The sequence below is a fragment of the Delphinus delphis genome, chromosome 18, assembly GCF_949987515.2.
Source record: "Delphinus delphis chromosome 18, mDelDel1.2, whole genome shotgun sequence".
Lineage (NCBI taxonomy): Eukaryota > Metazoa > Chordata > Mammalia > Artiodactyla > Delphinidae > Delphinus > Delphinus delphis.
In genome coordinates this window covers 20,752,435-20,769,781 of record NC_082700.1, presented here as the reverse complement: position 1 = coordinate 20,769,781, position 17,347 = coordinate 20,752,435, and positions in this window count along the sequence as shown.

The window sequence follows — 17,347 nt, the reverse complement described above, 5'->3', positions numbered from 1 at the left end:
GGGCTGATTTGCTTATACATGGGCAGAATCACACCCCACCCCCAGCTGTCCTTCAAAGATTTAGCGTGATTCATGTCTTCTTTCAACTGAGAGCTGTGATAACTAGATACAGTAGTGAGTAAGATACTCTTCCTGCCCTCATGGAGCTAACGGCTTGGTGGGGGAGTCAGATGCTAAACAACCCAACACAAAACGTATAAATGTGGTAATTATTGCTACAAGGAGTTATTTCAGAGACAGGAGATTCGATGTCAGGAATCCTAACCATCTTGGATTTTCTCCTTTTGATGTTCTCCAAATTCCAAAATCCCTCCCTCCCGCTTCCCTGTGATGCATCCAGGCAGCTAGTACCATTACTACCACTATTTCAGGGACATAGAACTTCTCCTGGACTCTGTATAAACTTGCAGGAGGTCCAGGAAGTCAGTTTGTTCCAATACTAGCCACATGTATTTATTGAACACTTGAAATACAGCTGGTTCAACTGAGGCTCTGAAGTTTTAACTTATTTAGATATAAATTTGAAAACTGGAGCAACATAAAACATTTTTCCATTAAACACAGAACGTTATTTTGTTAGAACCACGTTTCACTTTATCTGTTGAAAATCTTGCGTCTGAGTAGATGTGCTGTGAGTGTAAAGACACAGATTTCTGACATTTACCATGAAAAAGCGGAAAAGGTCTCATTAATGATTTTTTCATTGATTATGTTGATGTGATCAGAATTCAAATATGTTAGATTAAATATATTCCAAATTGATTTTTGCCTGTTCCTGGCCTTCTTTAATGGGGCTACTAGAAAATGTAAAATTGCATCTGTGACTCCGATTGTGTTTCCATTGGCCGCTGCTGAGTGGTGGGGACGGGATGGGGGCAGCCAAGCTCCTGCGGGATCTCCCAGGCCTGAGTCGCTGTAGAAAGGTCCGGTCCGGCTTTCATTTCTCCCCTTCCTCTTTTTCCTGCTTCCCAAACACCATGCTCACTGACTTGTGGGGTGGTGTTGACCTCTTGCCAGGGGGAGATTTGAAGCAACCTGTGTGAACACCCACTCCCCCCATCACCATCCGGTACTAAAGGAGGGCTTCTCTCGCTACTCTCCCTAGTCCAGGCGCCAGAAGGGGTCTCCCCATCTCCCTTCCCTTCCTGCAGGGACATGTGTGACATCCTTAAGATCCCAGCTCCGACTCCCCCCAGGGTGTCTTGATGGCTGAGGCGGTCACTTTAATACATAAAACTACCTTCCTCCTGTCTTTATCTGAAAGCTGCAGACAGATCGTGTTCACAGATAAGACTCTGACAGATGGAAGAACTTGGCGAAATCCTAGCCTGCTGGACTGGGGGTAGCTAATGATCCTGGGTGTGGACCGTAACACGAGGCAGGTCTGAGATAAAATCAGGATCAACGGGATCCATCGAAGGAAGGCTCCAGGCTCTAGGGCAAATCCAGGTTTGGGGGCGGCCCAAAGCTTATACAAGTGTAAGGATCTGCTCTAAGAAGATAATACACAAATGTCTTGTATTCTTAAATTTTACAAAAATATGTGATCTTATGAACACACTTTTAGGAACCTGTGCAAGGGAGGGAGCTTCACCATGTGGCAAGGGGTCCCCAGACCAGCGGCATCAGCAAAATCTGGGAATTTGTTAGAAATGCCAGTTCTTGGGTCCAAAGCTACTTCATCAGAAATTCTAGAGTAGGGCCCGGATATCTGAGTGCTTCCCAAGCCCTCCAGGTGGCTTTGAGACCCACTCATGTTTGAGAACCACACACATGGTGGTTAAAAGCGTGGATTCTGGATTAAGGCTGCCTGAGCCCAGTTTGGCTGACTGTTATCTGGGTGACCTCACCAAGGTACCCAATACTCTAAGCCTCAGTTTCACCATCTGTAAAATGGGGGAGTGATAGCACGGATCTCAAAAGTTTGTTTTGTGGATTAAATAAGATAACAGAAGTAGTGCTAAGCATAGTACCTGTCATGTTGTATGCACATAAATTATAGAGTGTTATTCTGTAGAGTGTACATGGAGTTGCTGGCGGGAGGGTAAGGAGGAGAGATGGGGACGTAAGAGGTCCTCTTCAGGTGTAATCACGAAGAAGTTCAAATGTGACCTTGACCCCTTTCCCCGGGGTCTGCTGGGTGGTCCTTCAACTGGTTTGCCCTTCCTGGCAGTCCCTTCTTTCCAGGTCACCTGGTGGTTGTCTCTCTTTTTTAGGGTCCTGGGCTAACCTTTTAAAATGTCAAATACAACAAATTTAACAACAAATTTAATGAGTCTCTTCCCCTCGCCTTTGGGGAGTTATGGACCTCCTTGAAAATACAATGGGAGTTAGAGACCTCTCTCTAGAGGGCTATGTGCACGTAACACGTGCACTGAAGTGACAGACCTTGTCAGCAAACCACTGAAGGGCAGGCCTGGGACCTCAGTTAAGAGCCCTTTTGGTCTGTTTTGTTAATGGAATTGACTTTTAGCAGGTGCCTTCTGAACTCAATGTCATATCCCTTTAATTGTGGGAATTTCAGTCACTGTGGCGATGACGAAGGTCTGGGATGGGGGTGCCTTTTAGCACTTTTCAAATCACATCATGAAGCTCCTTCAAACTCTTCTGATACATCAGGGGAGTTCTGTGTGGAAATGTTCACTTCAAAGACATTTACAATCCCAAAAGGACAATTTAGTGGCTAAGGTTATGTAATGCTGATAAAAGCATAAGTGTGGTTAAATCAGAAAAAACAGACAAGTCAGAGATGTGTGTGTGACATATTAATTTTTCAGCCTGTTTCTGTCGTTCTCACTGCGCTTATGAGGTTTGTGACATGTTTGTGTTGTACTTAGCTGTCACCTAGCTGCAATTTACAACGTTCCTTGGAATCATACTTTGGGTTGACTGGGGCAGAGAGAGATTCATAATGACAGCCTATGTGGCTTTGGGCATTTCAAGTCCCTCTGATGATATTGTTACTTGGTTTGAAATCAGATTGGAAAGAAAATGACACCTGTCTCTAAACAGAAAGGCAGTGGGTCAGGAGATACGGGCAGGGTGTAGCTTCAGACTTGGGAAATTTCTCAGGATCTCCCCAACGTTCCAGTTGTCTACTCGCTCTGGGTGTACCAAGCAAAGATGGAAAGAGTGAGCCTTGGAGCAGCGGGCACCGGCCTGCCTGACCTCCAGCCCGCTGTGTGCCGGGGCTACCCTTGGGCCAGTTCATGGGAGGGGAGGTCAACTGCCAGGTGGTCATGGGCCCAAGCAATGGTGAGACAGGAAGAGAGGAGACAAACGGAGGTCAGGGCTGAAGCCTGGGGCAAAGCAGGAGGGGCAGGGAGAGTCCTTGACAGAGTAGGTAGACCTGAGGAAGGTTCCGGGTTCCGCTGCCACCTCCCTGCCCATCACACACACACACACATACCGCTTAATGGAATGGGGCAGGTCTCCCCAGCCTGAGCGTGGTCCAGGGCAGTGGAACTCCGAGCCTGAAACACTCGGGCCTCCCTGGCCTCACAGCTACCGCCCTACCCCTCTCTCTCCAAACACCAGGGACAAACCTCTGCATGGCTGCCTGGGCCCCAGTGAGTGCCCTCAGGCCAGCCCCGCCACCCTGTCCTGTGACCGCTTTATGAACGTGGCCTACCGTCACACAGGTGGTGATGGGCGGGACCAGGACTTGCACACAGGCAGGCTGGCTCCCAAGTCTGTGCTGTTAAACTGACTAGTCTATCATCCAGTGGTTCCCGAAGTGTGGTCTCTGGAGCATCAGCCTGACCTGGGAATATAGTAGAAATGCAAATTCTTCCCCTCCCCCCACAACCCCACCAGAACTACTGAGTCTGAAACTCGGAGGTTGGGGCCCATCATTGGTGTGTTCCCAGGCTCTCCAGGGCATTCTGAGCACATGAAAGTTTGAGAACCATTTCCCTCATATCTTCCAGCAAGCCAGTGTTTCATTTCCTTAACGTCTGCATGAACTCGGCTACAGCTGGGGCTGGCTGGGGAGACACAGATCTGTCTCCAGGTTCTAGTTGAGAGAAGAGGAACCACAGGGGCCAGGGAGAAACCTGGCTGTCAAATTGGCCTTCTTCTGGCCCCTCACCTTTGACCTGCTCATGCAAAATGACTTCTTAAAATGTCTTATTTTGCTGTCTCCCAGGCAAGGCCTTCATGATTAATCAATGCAGCTCAGCACAAAGAGCCTGGAGGTGCTCATTTTTTAATTTTTATTCGGTTTCTTTCATACTTATTTAACAAAAGATCCATGTATATGTGTATGCATGCATGTGTGTATTCTCTCTCTCTGCACGGCCACCCCTGACCCGCCCAAGCTTGACTCAACCTTATATTTCCAAAATCTATTTCTGGACATTTTTGAGCCAAGTTGGTGCTTCTCCGAGCCGCCGTGTATGGTTGCACAGGCTGTGCACTGCACAATCCAGGAGGTGCTATTTACAGATGCAACCACTCACCTGGCCCAGGAGGGCTGACTCCTGTCAACCACCTCCTCCTTTCTCTCTCCCTGGTTGGCCTCGCCCTCTAGCCTAGGCCTTGCCTTCCTTTTTTTTTCTCTCTCTTCCAAGGCATTCTTGCTTTAAACGTTTGCCTCAGGAGTGAGGGCTGCCTCCTCTTCAGAAGCCCTTCTCTCTACTACACAGTGTTAGGTTTGCCTGCTCAGAGCTCCACAGACCCTTGGTTTCCAGGACTGAGCACAAAGTCTCCTGTGGGCCCTCTCACCCTTCCCCATCATTCCCAGACCATTCTAAATACCCCAGGGTGATAGGGGAGAGTGACACTGTCCTGGGTTAAAGCCACAAGGAGATGGCATCCGGCTGCTACTAAATACCGTTAGGAAATGATGGGTTCTTACCAGAAACAGAAGCCTCCAAGTCTGTGTTATAAACATGAATCATCATGAGAAAGAGCCCAGGAGAAGCATCTCTGGTCCTGGACAGCATGGGGAGGTGATGACTCTGACCTTGACTGTCACTCAAATGGCGTGTGTGTGGAGGGGCGGAGTGGGAGGGAGGAGAAAATCTTAGGTAAGAAAAACCACTCCCTGGAACTTTGCTTCCCTGGTGACACCAGAAGAGCTTATGGCTTCCTTCCTCACGTGTATCTTTTTCACATTTATTTCTCGCATACCTATGGTTTGTAAGCATTTTGTTTGCTTTTTAAATTGGAAGATAAAAAGTTAATGAAATATCAACTCTGGGGAATTCACCGGTGGTCCAGTGGTAAGGACTCTGTGCTTTCACTGCCAGGGGCCTGTGTTCAATCCCTGGTTAGGGAACTAAGGTCCTGCCAGCCCTGCAGCGCAGCCAAAGAAAAATAATTAAGGGCTTCCCTGGTGGTGCAGTGGTTGAGAGTCCGCCTGCCGATGCAGGGGACACGGGTTCGTGCCCCGGTCCGGGAGGATCCCACATGCCGCGGAGCGGCTGGGCCCGTGAGCCATGACCGCTGGGCCTGTGCGTCCGGAGCCTGTGCTCCGCAACGGGAGAGGCCATAACAGTGAGAAGCCCGCGTACCGCAAAAAATAAATTAAAAAAAAAAAAAAGATATATCAACTCTGAATATTCCAGACCCTTTTGGCTGGTATTTCAGTCCCTGCAGCCTCTAGCTCAGGGCTGGTTCTCAACATCCACAGGCTGAGTGTTGATTGTCCGACATGTTTTAGAGAACAAACCTGCCTCTCTTTTTTCTCCAAGTCAGTGTCACTTGGCCGGAAAGACCTTCCCAAAGAACCGCCCTCTGGTGCCGAGCCTCGCCCGTGTCCGACTGGCTTCAGAGTGAACCCTTACATGCAGGAAAGGCGTTTGGCTTTCGGTTCGGCTCTGCCAACCAGTTCTGTGTCCTTAAGAAAACATTTCTGAGCCACTTGGTTTCATCCCGGGTTTTTTTTCCCACCTGTCACTTTAGTAATGATAGTAATTGCATTTGCCTCCTGGGATTGTTTAAAGCAGGGCTGGCAAAACCTTTTCTGTCAAAGGCCTCATAGTAAATAGTCTACGCTTTGCAGACCATGATGGTCTCTGCAGCACCTGCTCAGCTGCGCCATGCTGGGGAAAGCAGCCATAGACAGAACACGAGAGAATGGGCTTGGGTGTACTCCAGTAGCAAAAATAGGCAGTGAGCAGGGTTCTTCCCACTGGCGGTAGCTTGCCAACTCCTGATTTAGCAGAGGAAGCAAGAAATGGATGTGAAAATAAACTGTAAAGTGCTATCAAAAAGTAAGGGACGGCGAGGTGAAGAGGCCGCACACAGCAGGGTCAGGTGTACGCCAGGCCTCACTGATACACACGGGAATGACCAGTGGAAAGGCCAGCCTTCGTGCATCCCTGCCCCTTGACAGCCTGGGGAGAGGCACACTGGGACCCAGGTGCACAGGTGTGGTGGTCAGCAGAGGATACTCCTCCCACTAACGCACTCTCTTTCACTGGAATAAGCCTGAGAATGGTTTTGCCCTGAGCTTCAAGTCCAGTCTGTGTTTGGGCAGCAAATGATCTGAGCCTGGGTACCAGCTATTTATAGCCATGCTTGGGGAAGTCACCTGCCCACATCTGGAGACCTTGGGGGAGCTTGGCTCAGTTCATCTTCTGGGGAAACAGAAGCCTCTGGTATCTGCTGGCTCATTGCAGGCCCCCCGGGGAGAGTCCTAAGGCTCTTTCCAGGCAATCCTGTTTGTTTCCGGAGATGGCAAGGACAATTGTGCCACAATTCAGGGGGGCAGCGTGGAGTCCTGGAGAGACCAGGAGCTACGGAACCCGCTAAAACTGGATTCCCACCAAGGCCCATTCCCACCATATAATAGAGGGTCAGCCTTTGGTGCCACTGGACTATAAATTAAGTAACTTCTCTGAAATTCTTCACTTGTCAGAGTAAAGAATACTACTTACGGCTGTTATGATTAAATTTGATAAGATACCTATAGTATGTAGCACATAGTTATCCTTCAGGAAATCTTAGCTCCTTTCTTTGTATAAATGTGTCCGTCAGATGACTTTCCACCATGAGGGGGGCCTAGTGATCTTGGATGAACAGGAAGGCTGAACAGGGAAGCTTGTCCTACTTTGCTTGAGGTGATGCTGTTATAACACTGAGGGGCCATGATAGGCTGTTCTCTCTCTTCCACTGAAGGTTATACAAAATTGGCTTACATTTCAGCATGAACAGTTCAAGGCTTCCTGTTAGACCTCAGAATTAATGACTTTTGGATGAAGGAAGACTTGTAAAATTGGGTATCTGTGAGGAGGTAGCATTTTCTTACCTAGAAATATGAGTCCTCTGATCAGGGCCAGAACCACTGTCCACGTGGTCAGTAAATAATATGGTCTGTGCTTCACCTTGAGATTCAGACTAAAGACACTAGTACCAGTTCTCAACTCAGCTTAGTGGGGACACGTTTATGTAAACCATGATGGTTGGTTCTGTGTCAACTTGACTGGGCCTCAGGGTGCCCAGATACTTGTCCAATGTTATTCTGGGTGTTTCTGTAAGGGTGTTTTTGGATGAAGTTAACATCTTTTTAGTCAACTGATCTTTGTTATTTTTTTCCTAAAACCATTTTATTGAGGTATTGTTAATATTCAGAAAGCTGCATAAATTGAATGTATACAACCTGATGAGTTTGGAGATAAGTGTATACCCATGAAGCCGTCACACAATCTATGCCCTAACTGTATCTGTCATGCCCAAACGTTTCCTCCCACCCCATCGTTATTGTGTGTGATTAGAACACTTAACGTAAGTTCTACCCTCTTACCACATTTTTGAGTATGCACTACGGGGTCGTTAGCTATAGGCACTTCTGGTGGAGTAGATCTCTAAGACTCATTCATCTTGCGTAACTGAAACTTTGTACCCTTGAATACTTTTGTTTCCCCCTCCCCCCAGCCATTGGCAAGCACCATTCTTCTCTGCTTCTCTGAGTTTGACTATTGTAGACTTCTCATACGAGCGGTATCATGTATAATAGTATTTGTCCTTTTCGTGTTTATGTCACTTAGCATATTCTCCTCCAGGTTCATCCATGTTGTTGCAAATGGCAGGACTTTCTTTTTTATGGCTGAATAATATTCCATCATATGTATATACCACACTTTCTTTATCCATCCATCCATCAGTGGACATTGAGTTTGCTTCCATGTCTTGGCTATTGTGAATAGTGCTGCAGTGAATATGAGAGTGTAGATATCTCTTTAAGATCCTGGTTTCAATTCCTTTGGGTATATACCCAGAAATGGGCTTGCTGGGTCATATGGTAGTTCTACAGACAGACCTTGTTTTTATTGTGCTTTGCTTTATCTCGCTTTGCCGATACTGTGTTTCTTTGTTTTGTTTTCTGTTTTTTTACAAATTGAAGGTTTATGACAACCGTGCATTGAGCCAGTCTATCAGCACCATTTTCCCAACAACATTTGCTTACTTCCTCTCTCTGTGTCACATCTGGTAATTGTAGCAATATTTCAAACTTCAAAATTTTCAAGTATATTATATTTGTTATGGTGATCTATGATCAGTGATCTTTGTTACTATTGCAAAAAGATTGACTCACTGAAGGCTCAGATGATGGTTAGATGTATGTATGTGTGTGTGTGTGTCCATCCTAACTTGTTGAGGTGAAATCTCATTGTGATTTTGATTTACGTTTCCCTAATGATTACTAATATTGAGCACCTTTTCCACATACCTGTTTGTCATTTGCATGTCTTCTTTGGAGAAATATCTCTTCAGTTCCCTTGCCCATTTAAGAATCAGGTCATCTGTCCTTGTTTTTGATTTTTTGATTTTGAATTGTAGAAGTTCCCTACTGGTGATGGGCACCGACAGTGGGGCAACCAGGGCCTCTGTTAGAGGCACACCGAGCCTCTATGAAAGAGTTTTAATAACAAGAACAGGTACTGAGCTCTTACTATTTACCAGACACGGCAGGAAGTGCTTTCCAAGCAGTTCTCAGTTAAGTCGCCCAACAAATGAGGGAAGTACCCTTATCACTCTTTCAGAGAAGTCAACGGACTTTCCTAAGATGACCAAGGGTAGTACAAGGCAGAACTGGGACTCGAAGTGAAATCTGCCTGATTTCAAAGTGCATTACTCTACGCGCTGTAGGCTTTGCATTTTATCAGCGTCCAAGACACTGGGCTCCCTTGTTGTCACCTATTTCTACCCTGCTGCTGGCCCTCATTCCCATGCACCCTTACAGATCTCTAGACACCAGCTCTCCCTGATCTTTATTAATTCATTTACTCACTAAGTATCAAGTATGTACTAGTGTGCTCAGCCATGAGCTAGGCACTGGGTGTACAGCAATAAACCAGACGGACATAACCTGCCCTCTTGGAGCCCACAGTCCAGGGAGGAAGATAATTGCACAGGCAGTACCATCTGCGTGCTGAAGGATGGGGTGATGGGAAGCAGAATGCAGGGAAGCACAGAGCAGGTGACATCTTGGCTATTTGGAGGAAGGGCCACTGCATCTGAAACCTAAAGAATGAGAAGTTGTTGGGGACTTCCCTGGTGGCTCAGTGGTGAAGAATCCGCCTGCCAATGCAGGGGACACGGGTTGGAGCTCTGGTCTGGGAAGATGCCACATGCCGCGGAGCAACTAAGCCCGTGCGCCACAACTACTGGGCCTGCGCTCTAGAGCCCACGAGCCACAACTACCAAGCCCGTGTGCCACAACTACTGAAGCCCGTGCGCCTGGAGCCCATGCTCCGCAACAAGAGAAGCCACTGCAATGAGAAGCCTGCGCACCGCAACGAAGAGTAGCCCCCGCTCACCGCAACTGGAGAAAGCCTGTATGCACCAATGAAGACCCAACGCAGCCAAACATAAATAAATAAATAAATAAAAAAGAATGAGAAGGTGTTTAAGAGGCAAAGTCTCAACTCTTCTGAGTCAAGAGCGGCATGAGTAGGTTTGAGTGATGGTTTGTAATTCTGTCAGATGCAATATGCCATTTTCTGTTTAAAACAAAATTGTGTGCAAGACCCCTTTCAGTTGTAATTTACCTACACGCATAATTTTTTAAACCAATATAAAGTTCTAATTGTAATATAGAAGAAACAAAGGGAAAGTAGTTTAAATAAAATGGAATGCCTTTCCGTCTACAAGTGCTCAAGCACTAGGAAGGAGATAGAGTGAAGCAGGCAGAAAATTACACCTCTCCATGGAATGACAGTGAATGACGAAGGCGGTCATGTTATGTCGGCAACTCCAACACCGTGAGCAGTATTGCCAACAGTGCTGGGAATTTCTAACACATGATGAACAGTGTTTGGTAATGTTGCAGATGAAACAAAGTGCAATCTTTGTTTGATTTACACGGTAGCTGTGTCCTTGGAAATCTTAGTTTGTGCAAAAACCAAATACCTGTGTTTATACGTAAAATGGGATTTGGTTTAGGCTCAGATCATTATAACCAATTTTTCATCTATCGTGTCTGGTGGGACATTCAGAGTGAGGTGGAGTCATGAATAACTCTTCTGTTGCGTCAGACTGCTCTGGTAGTTACGGGACTCACCCATTCCTCGTGCCCAGCACACTGTATGTCAGGAGCACCTCCCCCAGGCAGTGTGACACCATAGATCCTCCAGAGTTTCTAGAAGGCCCTCTAGGGGTGACAACAGCTCCCCACTGCCCAAGAAACACCAAGCTACAGAAACTCTAGAGCAATGGTGACTTATAGAAGTGTGTGAGCCATATAATGTGCTTTTCAGTTGTCATAGATCTGATGAAAAAGTAGAATGAAACAAAGTAGTTGACTTTTTTCCAAATTTATTTTATTCAAGTGTAGTTGATTTACAATGTGTTAATTTCTGCTGTACAGCAAAGTGATTCAATTTTATATATATATATATATATACATTCTTTTTCATATTCTTTTCCATTGTGGTTTATCACAGGATATTGACTATAGTTCCCTGTGCTATACAGTAGGACCTTGTTTATCCATTCTATATATAATAGTTTGCATGAAACTGACTTAATAATATATCTTCTTTAACCCAGTTTAGCCAAACTATTATCATTTCACCACCATAAGCAACATAAAAGATAATTACTTTTTTTATACTAAGTCTTTGAAATCCAGTATATATTTTACACTCAGAGTGCATCTCAGTTCAGACTGGCCATATTGTAGATACTTAACAGCCTCGTGTGGCTACTGCTGTCCTGTTGGATGGTGCAGCCCTAGAAACATTCCGTTCCGTTCCTTGGCACAAGGACTTCTGTTTTGAATCTTCAGTTTCCAGAACTCTGACACTTGGGGAAATCCAGACTCAGGGTTTTCAGATGGGTGTATAGAATCCTACAAGCAGGGCCGGGACCCTGAACCTCAGTGGACACACTGCTTGGATCGAGCCACAAAGCACGTGGGTGCAGTGGCTGGGTCCCACCATCCACTCCCGGCACTGTGTGAAGTAACTGCTGATAACCGCGTGGCTCAGTGCTGCCTGCAAATTGAAGGCCCCCTTGAAAATGCTGGAAACAGATGTTCGGAAATCTCTGACCTCTCATCATTAATTTTCAGAATTTAAATGCCTGTTAATTTCCCCCTTTTATTGCCGAGCTCCACACAGCGGCATGCTCAATGTCAATGGGAATATCCTTTGGAGACGTTCAATATATCAAATCTGAAGGTCGCTGGAAATCTGGGCACTTGGAGGAGACTGGGAGAGAAAGGGAGGGGCCTCTGGGGGCAGAGAGCGAGGTTGAGAGGACACGTCTCTGGCCAGAATCGAGGCCTGAGCAGGAGACCTGAACACTCACCTTCCTGCCCTTGGCCTGGGCGCACACCAATAAGGCCTCCAGGGAGGAGACATACGTGAGTGTTGGGAAAATTGAAAGCAGTGATCTGGGGGAGCCTTGCTCCCTCCTTGTGTCTGACAGCTGCCTTTCCCATCTGATCAGCTGAAGTGGCTTCCCGGGAGCTGTGCCCGGCAGTGGACAGCAGGCAGACCTGCAGCCGGGCTGACCCAGGTTCAATTCTGCTTTCTAGCTGGAAGATGTTGGGCCTGTACCTTCACCTCCATTTGCCTGGTAGAAAATGGAGGTAAAAGCCCCCATTGCAGCTGGGAAATAAAATTCATGTTTTATGGCAAGACAAGAAAAATTTAAACATAAAATTTCTTCTCTGCCACGGGTTCGTGCCCCGGTCCGGGAAGATCCCACATGCCGCGGAGTGGCTGGACCTGTGGGCCATGGCCACAGGGCCTGTGCGTCCGGAGCCTGTGCTCCGCAACGGGAGAGGCCACAACTGAGAGGCCCGCATAATGCAAAAAAAACAAAACAAAAAAGAACATTCCTTTTTAATCTTGTAAGAAGCCTCGATGACCTACTACTCGCTAGATTGTATAAACTATCAATCGTCACTTAATGTACAGTCCTGTCACCAAAACTTATAACTGTGCTTTGACCTAACGGGTAGAACTGTTCTCAGAGCTTTCTGAGAGGCTGTTCTCAAGTTATAATCCTCAATTTGGCTCAAATAGAGTTTTCCATTTCTTTCCTAGGTTGACTGATTAATTTTTCATCAACACAGCTTTATGAGAATTTCGTGCTATAGCAAATACTGTACCGGGCACTGTGCCAGGCACACAGTGATGTCTTAAAGAGGGGAAGGAACAGACATTTATCTCCTGTCCTCAGAGCCTGGGTTGATGGTACTGATGGCATTTACAGTGACACGTGATGCCTTCAGAGAGCTGAAGTTTTAACCATCTAAGGCATCTCCCAGTACTGTGCTCTGGGAAATGGAGGTGTTTTGAGCCCAAAATCTCTGGGAGAAAAAATCAAGGCAGTTCCCTCCTTAGACCAGAGGCCCTAGAAAAGCGCTGTGGCTGACACCAGACTGGTACCTAGTGTGTCCAGATGATAAGCTGATCTGATGCAGACCCCACACTTCCACAGAGAGTGAGGGGAGGACGATCCGTCAAGAACAGAGAGAGCATCCCCATCATTGCCAACAAGGAGAGGAGACCCCACGGGGCTACTCTGGGCCGCCCCATTGCATCTGCCTGACCAGCTGGTTGAGGATCATACATGGCCTCGCCTTGGGATGGGCCCTGGGAGGAGCTGTGACCTTGACCGCCCGTTCCTCCCAGATCCTTGGTCAGGAGCTCCCGCCTCCCACCATGAAATCATTTCTCATCTGAGGCCTCCTGTGCTTTCTTTTCTTTAGACATTTCTCTGCAGTGCCCTAGTTTGGCCTTCAGTTTTCAGCCAATTTTTTGTGAAGGAAAACGATTACACTTTATCAGTACTTTGGAGAAAATAGTGTTTCCTCACAAAAGTAAGACCTCTAGGGCTTTTAACTTCCCTTCTTTAAGAGAGGAGGGAGAAAGCTCTCAGCAGCCTACGGGGTGTCAGGCAAAGCTCAGGGAACACCTCAACTTTCACACTGTCGTTTTTTACCCTTGTAATTTTGCCCGCTCCCTGGGGGCGATGGCGGGAAAGACACAGACTCTGGTAATGCCCCCCGAGAGCTCCTTCTGAGCCCAGGTTTGGGTGGCGGGGGGTGACCTCCAGCTGCAGAGCTTGCTGGTGAGGTGACCTCACCGGATGGGCCTTGGGTCACCTTTCCTGCCCTCACCGGTGCTGATGAGACCACTTTCCTCTATTGAACGGGAGCAGCAGTTACCAGACTCCCCAGATTTGTGGCCTTGCTTTTGGCATTTGCACCTCTGTTTTACAGCCACCTTGAGCCCAGACAGGGAGGCCAGTGCTTCCCAGTGTTTGTTGGAAATGATCCTTCCTCCTCTACCACCAGATACTGTCTCAAGTTCCTTGCCATGAGGGAGGTACAGCAGAGGAGTTGGGGGCCCAGTCTTCCCTGTTTGCCAGGAACTGTTTCAGGATTGACATTCAAGACATTGACATTGCAGAAGTATCTCATCACAGTTCCATGTCCTGATGGGGTCATGGTCATACAGGTCTATACGTGTGCTAACGTTCCATAGTACCACGTGCTTGTGCACACACACACACGTGTGCATATTAGAAGTGGCGAAAGCTGAATGAGGCCTACAGTTTATCTTTTTAAAAATGTATTGAAGTATAGTCGATTTACAGTGTGTTAATTTCTGCTATACAGCAAAGTGATTCAGTTATACGTATATATCATCTTTTCATATTCTTTTCCATTACGGCTTCTCACAGGATATTGAATATATTTCCCTGTGCTCTACAGTAGGACCTTGTTGTTTTATCCATCCTGTATATGATAGTTTGCATCTGCTAACCCCAAACTCCCACTCCATCCCTTCCCCACATCCCCTCCCCCTTGGAAACCACAAGTTTGTTTTCTATGTCTGTGAGTCTGTTTCACAGATAAGTTCATTTGTGTCATGTTTTACATTTCTAAATATAAGTGATATCATACGATATTTGTCTTTCTCTTTCTGACTTACTTCACTTAGTATGATAATCTCTGAGTCCATGTTGCTACAAATGGCATTATTTCATTCCTTTTTATGGCTGGGTAGTATTCCACTTTATATATATATATATATATATATACACACACATACATACACACACACACACCACATCTTCCTTATCCATTCATCTGTTGATGGACATTTGGGTTGCTTTCATGTCTTGGCTATTGTAAATAGTGCTGCTATGAACATAGGGGTGATGGATCCTTTTGAATTAGAGTTTTGTCTGGCTATGTGCCCAGGGGTGGAATTGCTGAACCATATGGCAACTCTATATTTAGTTTACTGAGGAAACTCCATACTGTTTTCCGTAGTGGCTGCACCAATTTACATTCCCACCAAGAGTGCAGAAGGGTTCCCTTTTCTCCACCTCTCCAGTGTTTGTTATTTGTAGACTTTTTAATGATGGCTGTTCTGACCGATGTGAGGTGACACCTCACTGTAGTTTTGATTTGAATTTCTCTAATAATTAGCGATGTTGAGTAGCTTTTCATGTGCCTGTTAGCCATCTGAGACCTATAGTTTAATTAATAGTATTGTACCGATGGCAATCTCCTAGTTGTGGAAGTGTACTATGGTTGTGTAAGATGTTATCATTGGAGAAAAGCTGGGGGAAGGGTACACAGGAACTCTCGATGCTTTTTTTTTTTTTCAACTTCTTTTGAATCTTAAATTATTTCTAAATCAAAGGTCTTCCCCAGAAGGTCCCTCAGGGGAATAAAGCCCTGGAGGCCTGCCCCCGCCCAGCCAGGGAACGGTTCCGCGGGGGAGCAGCATTTCTGGCCTCTCTTTGGGATGTCAACTCAGGGTACTTTCCTCACTGGGCACGAGACAGTGGTTCATACTCACTGTGCCTTTGGTTCTCAGGTCTATTCTCTGTTTCTTTAGCTATTGGGGAAAATGTCAATTAAAAAAAATTCTGTTTCTGGTCTCTTTTTGTAGGGGTGCAGTGGGACTTGACAAGGAGACGTTGGTGGATCACATGCTCCCCAACATACTTTGTCACGGCTACTTAGAATCAACATCATTCAGAGCATCAACCTGTGAGTATCACCAAAATAGCAACAGTGAATTTTTTCGTCCCCACTCCATCCTGAAACCACTCAACTTCTTCCCTTTGCTCTCCCTAGTTACCACTGTATCCCATGTCTGGCACAGAGTACATGTTCAAGAAATGGGTCTTTGAATGAATGGGTCTTAAATAGAATCAGATAAGAACCAAGGGTGCTGGGTAGATCCCTGAAGTCAAACAGTTTCCTCCTGCTTTTGGCCAGCCAAGGAAAATTTTCCTTGCATTTGATTTGTGGACCTCAGAGGAGAGACATGATGGCTAAGTTAAGAATGAGCCTGGGGCTTCTGAAAACATCTCTCCTGCAACTGCAGAGAGCCTGCAGGCAGAGCAAAGACTAACAGAGACAAGCAAGACCTCAGTGGCAGGTGTAGGGACGGGGGAGTTGGAGAGAGAATGGAAGAGAAGAGAAAACCCTGATGTCATTGCTTGAGTTCCTGGATCCAGCTGTGCCTGAACCTTCCTTGTTGAATGCACAGAGCTGCCTGCCTCTTCCCCTGGCAAATCTACCTGGAGCAATTCCTGCTTTTAGTCCAGCACATAGATCCTTTTCAGCTTGGCCTAACTTGCCTGGAATCCTGCAAAGCCAAAGTGAGCCTGGAATGCAGTGTCCACTCCCCTCAAGCTCCCCACGCACACCGTTCTTCTCCCCTTCATCTCTGCACTCGCCCGGGGCTGGTGCAGCAGCTGTTGTGAGCTGCTTACACACTACCAAGATCCCTCTTCTAGCCGATCAAAAATGTGGAGGACCCAGCTCATGGGTCCTCCACGCTTCATGGCTTATCCTCACGCATTTGAGCCAAACATGTCCAAAATGTCCAACAGCACAGAAAATTGCTATCTAAAAATTCCATCTGAGGTAGTGATCCCAGGAGACTTCTCGGATGTGGTGCATTTTGAAAAATAAGCATTATTTAAAGTATCGGAGAAGTGACGTCAGGCAGAAGGGTGGCATGTGGGAAACCACCACAGGGCTATGAAAGGGGCCACGTGTAGCATTTGAAGGATGAACAGAGGAAGGACCAGAGGGAAAGGTGTGTGGAGGACATTGAGGGGTGGCGGGGGGGTGGTGGGGCAGAGCGTGAGGGCCTAGGACGTTACATCAGAAAGTGAGTTGGTCCTGGCAGCTGTGTAGAACTGTGGAGAGTTTCAGGCAGGAAATGACTTCAGAACTGTGTGAAAAGAATTATTCTGGCAGTCGTGTCCTCAGGGTTCATCCCACTCAAGACAGCGAGATCCTTTGCTGGGGTCGCTGAATGTCAAAAGCTTCATTTGATAAGCAAAGGAACCACACACAGAACATCTCTTTAACCCTCAGGTGTGCATATAAAACACAGGGCAAGGGTGTTTGAAGAAAGAGCAGTAAACCCAGTGGTGCGCCTTGGATAATTAAAGGGGAGGCAAAGGTTGCGTTCAGCAAAACAAAGTGCGTCCGCATGTATGCTGGGCTCACAAATGGATGGGGCAGGTGTGGGTTTATTCCAGCATGAAAAAAGCAATTGACAGAGTATATCTGCAACCCCTGTGCCCAATCAGTGCCCCGCTTGCTTGTTTGAAAGATTATAGCTCCAGTGAGAACTTTTTTTTTTTTTTTTTTGCCGCGCAGCATGTGGGATCTTAGTTCCCCAACCAGGGATCGAACTCCAGGCCCTCAGCAGTGAAAGCATGGAGTCTTAACCAGTGGGTTGCCAGGGAAGTCCCAGTGAGAACTTTTAAAAAGGTCGTCTAGAGCAAGAAAAAAAAAAAAAACAGTCAGGGAGGGGCTCTCACATCCATCCAGGATTCGGGACTTTCCTCTTTCCAGCTTTGGCCTTAAAGGCCAAAACTGTTCATCAGACTGTTAGACGTA